Source organism: Dendropsophus ebraccatus, chromosome 7, assembly GCF_027789765.1.
Source record: "Dendropsophus ebraccatus isolate aDenEbr1 chromosome 7, aDenEbr1.pat, whole genome shotgun sequence".
NCBI classification, from domain to species: domain Eukaryota; kingdom Metazoa; phylum Chordata; class Amphibia; order Anura; family Hylidae; genus Dendropsophus; species Dendropsophus ebraccatus.
Genome location: NC_091460.1, coordinates 130537268 through 130548324, shown reverse-complemented (window position 1 = coordinate 130548324; position 11057 = coordinate 130537268). Strand labels below are relative to the sequence as shown.

Genomic DNA, 11057 nt, shown 5'->3' with positions numbered 1-11057 from the left:
GATCAGTGCTGCACACCTCTGCCTTAGATTTTAGAGCCGGTGCTCAGTGGTAAATGGGTTCTTCAACCTCTGATACTGTACAGTAGAAACCACGGCACTCGTTTTACGTGCAAGAATAGGTGAAGGTTTTATTGAATAGTGTGATACAAGGTATATACTCTGACCATTGACAGAAAGTACATGAGATGAGACCAATAATGTATTGTGCAACGTTTCGGTCCAACCTGGACCTTCCTCAGGCCATAGGGTCTCTCTTGTGCTACATGTATGAAGGAGAGGGGTCGGTATATGCCGATGAAGGTATGGGGGCAGGGGGACTGGGGGTGTATGCGCTGGTGTAGGGATGGGGCAGGGGGACTGGGGGTGTATGCTGGTGAAGATATGGGGGCAGGGGAACTGGGGGTGTATGCTGGTGAAGATATGGGGGCAGGGGAACTGGGGGTGTATGCTGGTGAAAGGATGGGGACTTGGTTGTGTGCTGGTGAAGGGCTGGGGAGCAGGGGGACTGGGGGTATATGCCGGTGAAGGTATGGGGGCAGGGGGACTAGGGGTGTATGCGCTGGTGAAGGGATGGGGGCAGGGGGACCAGAGGGGTATGCTCGTGAAGGTATGAGGATAGGGGGACTGGGGGTATATGCCGGTGAAGGTATGAGGGCAGGGGGACTGGGGGTTTATGCGCTGGTGTAGGAATGGGGCGGGGGGAGTGGGGGTGTATGCTGGTGAAGATATAGGGGCAGGGGGACTAGGGGTGTATGCTGGTGAAAGGATGTGGACTTGGTTGTGTGCTGGTGAAGGGCTGGGGGGCAGGGGGACTGGGGGACTGGGGGTATATGCTGGTGAAGGTATGGGGGCAGGGGGACTAGGGGTGTATGCGCTGGTGAAGGGATGGGGGCAGGGGGACCAGAGGGGTATGCTCGTGAAGGTATGAGGATAGGGGGACTGGGGGTATATGCCGGTGAAGGTATGGGGGCAGGGGGACTGGGGGTTTATGCGCTGGTGTAGGGATGGGGCGGGGGGACTGGGGGTATATGCCGGTGAAGGTATGGGGGCAGGGGGACTAGGGGTGTATGCGCTGGTGAAGGTATGGGGGCAGGGGGACTGGGGGTGTATGCTGGTGAAGGTATGGGGATAGGGGGACTGGGGGTGTATGCGATGGTGTAGGGATGGGGCAGGGGGACTGGGGGTGTATGCTGGTAAAGATATGGGGGCAGGGGAACTGGGGGTGTATGCTGGTGAAAGGATGGGGACTTGGTTGTGTGCTGGTGAAGGGATGGGGGCAGGGAGACTGGGGGTATATGCCGGTGAAGGTATGGGGGCAGGGGGACTGGGGGTGTATGCACTGGTGAAGGTATGGGGGCAGGGGGACCGGGGGTGTATGCTGGTGAAGGGATGGGGTAGGGGACCTGGGGGTGTATGCTGGTGAAGGGATGGTGACTGGGGGTCTATACTGGTAAAAGGATGGGATGTAGTTGTGTGCTGGTGAAGGAATGGGGCAGGGGGACTGGGGTTGTATGCTGGTGAAAGGATGTGGACTTGGTTGTGTTCTGGTGAAGGGTTGGGGGATAGGGCGACTGGGGGTATATGCCGGTGAAGGTATGGGGGCAGGGGGACTGAGGGTGTATGCGCTGGTGTAGGGATGGGGCAGGGGGACTGGGGGTGTATGCTGGTGAAAGGATGGGTACTTGGTTGTGTGCTGGTGAAGGGATGGGGGCAGGGGGACTGGGGGTGTATGCTGGTGAAGAGATGGGGACAGGGGGTATTAATTTTTGTTATTTATACTATAAATAGTATAAAATTATTATTATTTTTTTTTTTGTCCAAGTGCCCCCCCCCCCTCTAGTTTTTTGCTGAACTTGGACACACCAAGCTGAAAAGGTTGCCCATTACTTGCCTAAACAGTTACTAATTGTAAAATACATATCTTAGTTGATGACAGTATTAGTATTGGTAATATCCTACAACTCTCATATATTCCCCTGTATACAAAGGTGAACCTTCCTTTTTAATTATTTATCTATTCCTTTGTACATATAAATCTATCTAGGTGTCACCGTGTCACCTTGAAAATTGACACCGTCTGTTGATTGAATTCAAGTCTTTCCAGAAACATCAGCTTCTGACTTCTCTCACCGCGCAACCCGCCGGCTCTGCATACTTGCCGCACACTTGTACCAGCACTACCTGTTACTTTCCTACAAAACAGGTTTTTGGTTTAAAAAACTCCAGGATAAGAGTGTCACCAAGTTTCAATGAGAATGTGTCTGCGGAATAGAACTGAGGGAAGGAGGAGTTAGATCTGGGAAAGTGAGAGAAAAAAAAAGGGCACAGAAGCCTGAGAGCAGGGAGGGCACAACCAGTGACTATCAACCTCACACCCATTCCTCAGGCACAAACAGATAGCAGGGAATTACTGAAACATCAAGCTGGGATCCCCACCTGAATTGCACTGGCAACCTGGCTTGTGGTTTCCTTGTCCTGCACTATACAGTACAAGGTGCTTTTCACCTTGATCCTCAGTCATTGAGTGGACACACTGCAAGAACACTCCAGGACTCCTCTACCCACTCATCTCATTACCTGTGGAAACTTATTATTTGCTGGTCTAGATCAATCATATGAGGTAAGGCACCAGCCATTCATGCTACTGTGTTATATTAAATAATTTTTGCCATAGCATCTAATAACGGATATAGTAAGAATTGGTATAAGAATTGGGATACAGGTGGCAGAACTGTCTAAAAAAGACTAAAAAATAAAATAAATAGGTGTCCCCAGTAACTATGATACTTTAGCTCCTAGCTCTAAAGCATTAAGGCATAAAATATGAATACAGTGGTACCTTGGGTTAAGAGTAACTTGATTTAAGAGCGTTTTTCAAAATTGTGACTTGGTTTAAGAGCATTGCTTTGGTGTAAGAGCTCCCTGTACTGGGTGGGAGCGCAAGTGGGACATGGTCTGCATAGCGTGGTCTACATCACTGTACTCCGACCATGGAAGTCTCCCTCACCTTCAAAATCATAGCAGATACACTTCAGGCTGGGGCTTACATCAGGGGACAGGACTGTGGAGGTAATCTCTCCATAGCTGTAACCCCTCTCTCCCCGGACAGAGAGCTCTGCATGTATGTGCCCACATCTGCCCTGCTTATTCCCTCATGCTCCCTGCAGTCTCTGTCCGCCCTTGTGTTTCCCTTCCTCTCCATTACTGTACAGTAACTTATAATATCACATATTCTGCTGTTTCTGAATGTTTGTTTTATTAGTTTTACCTGTTATTCAGAATAATAAATCATTATTTTTGGGATGTGGAACCAATTGTCTGCATTTCTATGATTTCTTATGGGAAAATCTGCTTTGGTTTAAGAGTGGATTTGGATTACAAGCACCGTCCCAGAACGAATTATGCTCCTAATCCAAGGCACCACTGTAATTGCATAATAATTCTTTAGGTGGTTGCCAGCTGGATCCCTATAATAATAACTGGCTCATTGCCCCATTGACTTGAAAAGGAGTGAAATAAATTAACCTGCTATGTTCATGAGCTATTAGGGTTTTATGTTTCTAAGTACAGTATATAGGGGGAAGTTTTTTTTTTTTACTATTTTACCCAGTAACATGCTGTCATGTTAGCATAGAGATGATAGATGTGTCACTTTTTCCAATCTTCTACTGAAACTTACATCAGCTTACTATGTGTCACTGCAAGTTGCAAGATAATAATCTAAATGTATACTACTAGATGAGAACTGTGATTCTGCTTCCACCCTTCTGGGTGATCTCACGGAGGTGGATATCTGTCAACTGAACTGAGTTAATCATTTTGCATGGGTTGTGTAATGCACTGTGCACTACTGTCGAAACTTTGCAGAATCGTGTACTGTGTCGCTGTCATAGTGACTTTAGGACCATTGCACGTAAATGATAGTGTTTTGCAGATAGGCTTAGAGATATGAGCTGGTCTGAAACTACATGTGCTTTCTGGTTAAATGATTTGATTTAGTTTGATTATAAATGTTAAAACCACAGTAGTAAGACATAGATCTAGATTCTAGAATTTTTTTGTTGGTCACAACCGAGTTCTGTGCTTGGCGAGTGAAGTTAATTTGTAGACATAAATGAATTGACCCGTCCCAATTTAAATCTATACTGAATTTCTCAAAAAAATGTGTTTATTATGCAAATCTGAAAGTTTTTCGTACGAATCAGAAAATGGCAGCTGCTACTGCTAGCCCTACACGACCACACGACCACACATCTCCTGCCTTGCCAAGAATGTTCCATATTATATTGCTGTTGCTAGGAATCCTACCCTGCATAGGATATATGTAAATATCCTCTTACCTGGTTATGCGACACCATCACCGCTAGCCGTGAATGGGGTCATCTGTCTCCAGGAAATACATTTAGGCCATGTTCACTCACTCTTTTTATTAGTAAAATAACGGACGTTATTTGGTGTGCAAAATGACTTTCATTGACGTCTATGGAAACAATGGCCATTAGTTTACACAATGCATAGAATAGAATAGATTGTCTGCAGGGGCCATCAGAATAATGTTCAGGACTTATTGGGGGACGTTATTTTGCAAACAACAACTGTTATTTTATGTTGTTCACACGCAAAATTTAGTCATTTTTTTGGCTGCCTTTTTACCTTTGAGACTCAAATAACGGCCGTTGAGAATTTTTGTGTGAACGTAGCCACAGGGTGGAATTTTTGTGACTGCAGAGTCACAGTTACATTTGCCTGTCAATGGTGCAATGCAGCCCCATCGACTTCTATAAGTGAGGAGTCACATGACAGGCAGTGGGACATAGTGATTCCTGGTTACGCAACCAAGAATCGGCATGTGGCACCATTGTTACAGGTGATTAGTTCTCCCCCAATCTGATGAAAGTTGAGCTAATGTCTGAGCCATGGAGGAGATTTATCAAACTGGTGTAAAGTGAAACTGGCTCAGTTGCCCCTAGCAACCAATCAGATTCCATCTTTCATTTTCCAAAGAGTCTGTGAGGAAAGAAAAATGGAATCCGATTGGTTGCTAGGGGCAACTGAGCCAGTTTCACTTTACACCATGTTTGATAAATCTCCCCCATGTGACTACTTTTTCTCGTGGTTATGGTCTACTACAATCAGCAAGCTGCTAAAAATTGAAGATACCGCAGTTTCTTAGCATCGTATTAGACAAAGCAATTTTTAACCATTACCGATTAATGCTAAATGGTCGCAAACAAGAGCTTATGGGAACGGCCTGAAATCATTCACCATAACACACAGAACAATAAAATCATTACTACAATTAGCAAACGTTTAGTGAACGATTAGCAATGATTTTATGGTCAGCTCAAAAGATGCAAACTACGAGATACAAACACATTTTTCAGCATTGCCTGTATACACACAAAACGATTATCGTTTAAATTTAAGCAATATAATGATTTTTCTCAGGATAATCATCCGGTGTAATAGGACCCTTATTGCCATATTATAGGCACACCCATACCAGAGCTAGAACATTTAATGGGGGACTCTAAAAGGTTTTCCTTTTCAATAGCTAACTTGGCACACAGTGGTGTAAAATAAAACACAAACATGTACTTTCTGTACCTTCTTTGCTCCCCCACCATCACCGCTATCACAGAGTCAGTTCCGGCTACACAACACTTCCCCCACTGCTGCAGTCACTGATTGGCTGAGTGGGCAGGTCCTTGTGCTGACACAAGGCAGTGCTCTTGAGTGGGGTCAGATGCCATGACAATGGTGCCACCAGGGGAGTGGGGAACATAAAGGGAACCTGTCACCCCTCAGGGTGAAGGCCGCCCGACCCCCCGCTAGAGCCCCAGATACTTGCCAAGCCCCGCTCCTGGAGCCGGTCCCAGGACAAAGATATCCTTGTTGGAAGCTCAGCGCACCCGCTGCAAAGATGAGTCTGACACCCATAGAGAATGACAGCTCCATTCATTCTCTATGGGCATCGGATTCACCCATGCAGCGCGCGCGCCGGGCTTCCGGCAAGGATATCTCCGTCCCAGGACCGGCTCCAGGAGCGGAACTTGGCGAGATGGGGTAAGTGTCCGGGGCTCTAGCAGGGGTTCGGGCAGCCTTCACCCCATCACGGGGGGTGACAGGTTCCCTTTAACAATTAGGCCACCCTGGACGTACCCGTACGTCCAGGGCCGCCTCCCTGCGTTCAGAGCGGGGCCGCGCGGTGGCCGCGCTCTGAACCGCCGCGATCCCGGCTGCTGCATGTAGCCTGGGATCGCGGCTATTAGCAGGCACGGTGTGATCACCATGCCCGCAAATCAGGTAATCGGAGGCAGCTGAAAAAGATGACAGCTGCGTCCGATTACCAGCTGCAGCACTTCCCTAGTGTCTAGTGGGTGAGATCGCTCCTCCGGGTTGTTGTCCCGGAGGAGCGATCTCTGTACCTGATGCTGGCCGGGGACCGCTCCAAGATTGCGCCGTCCCCGACTCAGCACTCGGATGCTTTCGGCAGCAGCAGCCGAAAGCAAACGAGTGCCGATCTAATTTATATTTGCTGTATAACTATACAGCAAAGATCTCAATGAGAGATCAAAGTGTATATACTAGAAGTCCCTCAGGGGGAATAACCCTAACCCCAGGGGGAATAACCCTAACCCCAGGGGGAATAACCCTAATTCCAGGGGGGGGAACAACCCTAACCCCAGGGAGAATAACCCTAACCCCAGGGGGAATAACCCTAACCCCAGGGGGAATAACCCTAACCCCAAGGGGGCTTCTAGTATATGTGTAAAAGTAAAAATAAAAGTGATGTTATAAGTAAAAAGCCCCCTCCCCTAATAAAAGTCTGAATCACCCCCCTTTTCCCATGTTATAAATAAAAATAAACAAATAAACATGTTTGCTATCGCCGCGTCCGTAATCGCCCGAACTATTAATTAATCACATTCCTGATCTCGCACGGTAAATGGCGTAAGTGCCAAAAAATCCCAAAGTGCAAAATTGCGCATTTTTGGTCGCATCAAATCCAGAAAAATTGTAATAAAAAGCGATCAAAAATTTGCATATGCGCAATCAAGGTACCGATAGAAAGAACACATCATGGCGCAAAAAATGACACCTCACACAGCCCCATAGACCAAAGGATAAAAGCGCTATAAGCCTGGGAATGGAGCGATTTTAAAGAACATATATTTGTTAACAATGGTTTGAATTTTTTACAGGCCATCAGATAACATAAAAGTTATACATGTTATATATCGTTTTAATTGTAACTTGAGAAACATATATAACAAGTCAGTTTTACCCCAGGGTGAATGGCGTAAAAACACAAACCCCCAAATAAAAGAAATGCATTTTTTTTTTTCAATTTCACCACACTTTGAATTTTTTTCTGCTTTCGCAGTGTACTTTATGTGAAAATTCAGCCTGTCATTGCAAAGTACAAATAGTGGCGCAAAAAATAAGGGCTCATGTGGGTTTCTAGGTGTAAAAATGCAAGTGCTATGGCCTTTTAAACACAAAGAGGAAAAAACGAAAATGCAAAAATTTAAATTGGCCGAGTCCTCTAAGGGTTAATTATATGTGTATGTTCTGTTTTCTCTGGATTTACTCATTGCATTACATTGCAATAAAAAAAATCTTTTAGGCTATGTTCACACTGCATATGAATCCGTCCGTAGTGCGAACCGTGAATATACACACGTACTTTTGAGGTTGATGCGTTCGCTTGAAAGTATACGATATACGGCCGCACAGTGCACCCTACGTATGAGCTTACGTGCGGATCGTATACGGCGCCGTGAAAAATGAACAAGACCATTGTTTGAGGACGGAAATGTTGAAACTCATGGCCGTGGATTTCCATGCGGTCCCGTACGGAGTACTTATTTCAGCCAAATTGAACTAGATTTTTTGATCCAAAAGGTTCTGTGTGGTTTACGGGGCTGGGCGAAGATTTCCAAGTAAATTACCCTCCTCAGATCGCTTCGAAACAAGCTAGGGAAGCATAACTCTACTACGGGCGTATGTTCGCGGTTTGTACACATCCGGCCGCATGTCTATTTTTCCCACGCCTGTAGTTTCAGCCGCACATATACGGCGGCGTACGATCTACGGACGGATTCATACGCAGTGTGAACATAGCCTAAAGCTGTGAGTGAAGGAAGTTATCTTTCTAAAAGAGTCCCGTTACACAGGCGATTATGTGCCAAATCAGGCAGAATCGGCAAGATATTTCCCTGAGTAAGGCTATGTTCACATAAAATAGAGAAAAGGCTGCCAATTTTGATATTTAAAAAAAAGTGTGTTTTTGCCGCGACTGACTGCAATGGCAATGCATTGAAGTCAATGGGAAGACGGACATCCAATGCACACAATGCATTGAATAACAGACGTTTTTACCGCAAACGTCAAAATAATGAACATGATCATTATTTTCGGATGTCTTTTGCAAACAGCGTACATTTTTTATTAGTTGTTCACACACAGTTTTTCTTTTGTCACCGTTCTTTCTCCGTTTTTACTATTAAACTCAATGGACTTTTCAATTAATCCACATCCAAAGGGCAATTAGTAACCACAAACTAGAATAATGTGCCAACAGCTGTCATTGCACTAAGGGGAGGCCAGACAACTGAATGACGTCTGTTATTTTAGACTCAAAATGACGGAGGTTATTTTAAACAGAGCTGAAAAAAAATTGTGTGAACATAGCCTAATAAAGACGATGATCAGACAAGGAGCTGATCCTCAGCTGATCATAGTCTTTCTCTGCATTGCTCTGTGTAATAGGAGCCCCATTCAAGCAATATGTCTTCAATTTTTGACATAAGAATATTCCTTTTAGGAAACAGAAATGCTTCTTTAAAAAGAGTTTTTCAGAGAAATGTTTCTACATTTAAAATTGTTCAAGGGTGGGAATCATAGAAACAGCAATGTACTCACTTGCTGCCAATCCCATTGGAATCATTCACTGTGCTGTCAGCATTTCCTTTCCTGAGACCCATCACATAGGTAATTCATTTTCAACCAATCAGTGACCCACCTCAGTCATCCCTGATAGGGTGAGTACACGCATCTTTTTTCTTTTTTGCCCCAATTCAGAGCAATTTTAGATGTAGAAACATTGCCTCCAGAATAAGGGCCCAATGACACGGAGCGACAATTAGCCGAATCAGGACGATACAGACAATTATCGCTTCATGACTTCGGTTTCTCATTTCTTTAGGTCCAAACCTAAAATCATTGCCCGTCGGGCGGGCATTAAGACTTGTAATAGCGATGTGTTGCCGATGACTGATCATTGTAGTAAGAAATAGTAAAATATGTACTTACCTTAACATGTTCCCCCGTGTCCTCAGGGACCTTCCCTGGTCTCTGCAGCTAGGCCTTATGATCCTTTCTGTTCAGGTCTCTGCACTGACAGGATGCCAATTGCCACTCAGCCAATCGCTGGCCGGTGGCCTGTCAGTGTACAGACTAGAACCGAATGCAGTGCTGCATCTACAGACACTGCAGAAGGCCTCCAAGGACACCAGGGAACGTGGTAAGGTAAGTTAATATTTAATTATTTTACACTAAAGGCAAGGGCTGCACAGACATCGATTATGATGTCCGTGCAGCCCTTGCTGTCTGATAGTCGGCCCTTGTTATTGCTCAGTAAATGAGCGCTGATCTAGCAGATTCGTACTTGTTTCCAGTTTATGATCAGGCTGTCTAATAGGACCCTAACTCTTTAAACTTTAAAGCTTCTTCTTAGTTAAGCTCCCAGGCTGTGTGCTGATACTTTTTTGTATTGTGTCTGAATAGAAGCCTTTGTTTGTGAAAGGTTTATTTCCTTTTGTTTATTGTGGTTACTCTAGAAGTGGATTCTCTTGCAGTCCCTTGGAAAATCTCAGATGTCATCCATTGTCAAATCTTTTTTCCTAGGATAGGGTGGAGTGGTGACGTGCATCAGCAACATAGTCATACTAAAGAAATTGTTGCAGTCCAAAGACAGAGATTTGTTGAAAACTTTGCAGAATAATTGACTATTATTGACTTGTACGGAAAAAAAAAACATGCAACAAAATAATAAATAGATAGGCACACCACTGCATACTACATGGAATACAGCATGACAGTTCATTGCTGCCTAAATATATTTATTAAATTACATTGTAGTTCCCCACCATTTTTTTTTTCTTTCAAATCAACCGGTGCCAGAATTTTGTAATTTACTTATATTAGAAAATCTCCAGTCTTCCAGTACTTATCAGCTGTTGTATGTCTTGCAGGAAGTGGTGTATTCTCTCCAACCTGGCACAGTGCTCTCTGCTGACACCTCTGTCCATGTCAGGAACTGTCCAGAGCAGTAGCAAATCCCAATAGAAAACCTGTAGGGAAAAATACCACTTCCTACAGGACATGCATCAGCTGATAAGTACTGGAAGACTTGAGATTTTTTTAAAAGAAGCAAATTACAAATCTTTGTGGCACCAGTTGATTTGAAAGAAAAAAAATCTTTGCAAACAACTTTAATGATTATACTTAGAATTCAAAGTGAAATAATAGCACCATTGTAGTCAGCCATCGTTACTTAATTGTAAATAGATTCTTGGAGATACCAGCAATTCTGGAGGTTTTGGTCCCAATGGACTTTTGTCAGCGGGGTATGTCTTGTGCATATTTTGATCCTCCTCGCTCCACCTCCTCTAAGTGGAGTCTATCTATTTATTAGAAATGTGACTTTTCTCTAATAAAATAGTGTCAAATTACATTCACTTGCATTAAATTCACTGGTAGCAAGGTTAAGTGACCCCCCTCCCTTTTTCTTTATTGCTGCTGATGCATATAAAACAATAAATATGGTATGCCTACCTGTCTGCGCTCCCCCTGTCTCCTGCTGACTGCAGCACCTCCACTTCTGAGACTTCCTCATCTCGGGACTGACAGCCCGCTCAGCCAATCACTGGCCGAGGGGCTGCCTATCTCAGGCATTGATTGGCTGAGCGGGCTTTCACTCCTAAAACGAGTTTGTCTCGGAGGTGCAGTCAGTGGGGAGACATGGGGGAACGCAGACAGGTGAGCATTAC

At 44.8% G+C, this 11057-nt stretch overlaps 1 protein-coding gene across 1 annotated transcript in view; it reads left to right on the top strand.

The window, feature by feature from the left end:
- The first annotated feature begins 2400 nt into the window (after positions 1-2400).
- UGT8 (UDP glycosyltransferase 8) overlaps positions 2401-11057 on the top strand; it is a 74572-nt gene continuing 65915 nt past the window's right edge. Inside the window, exon 1 of the mRNA XM_069978455.1 lies at positions 2401-2620. The gene's annotated coding sequence lies outside the window, so the exon portion shown is untranslated. The remainder of the gene's footprint in view (positions 2621-11057) is intronic.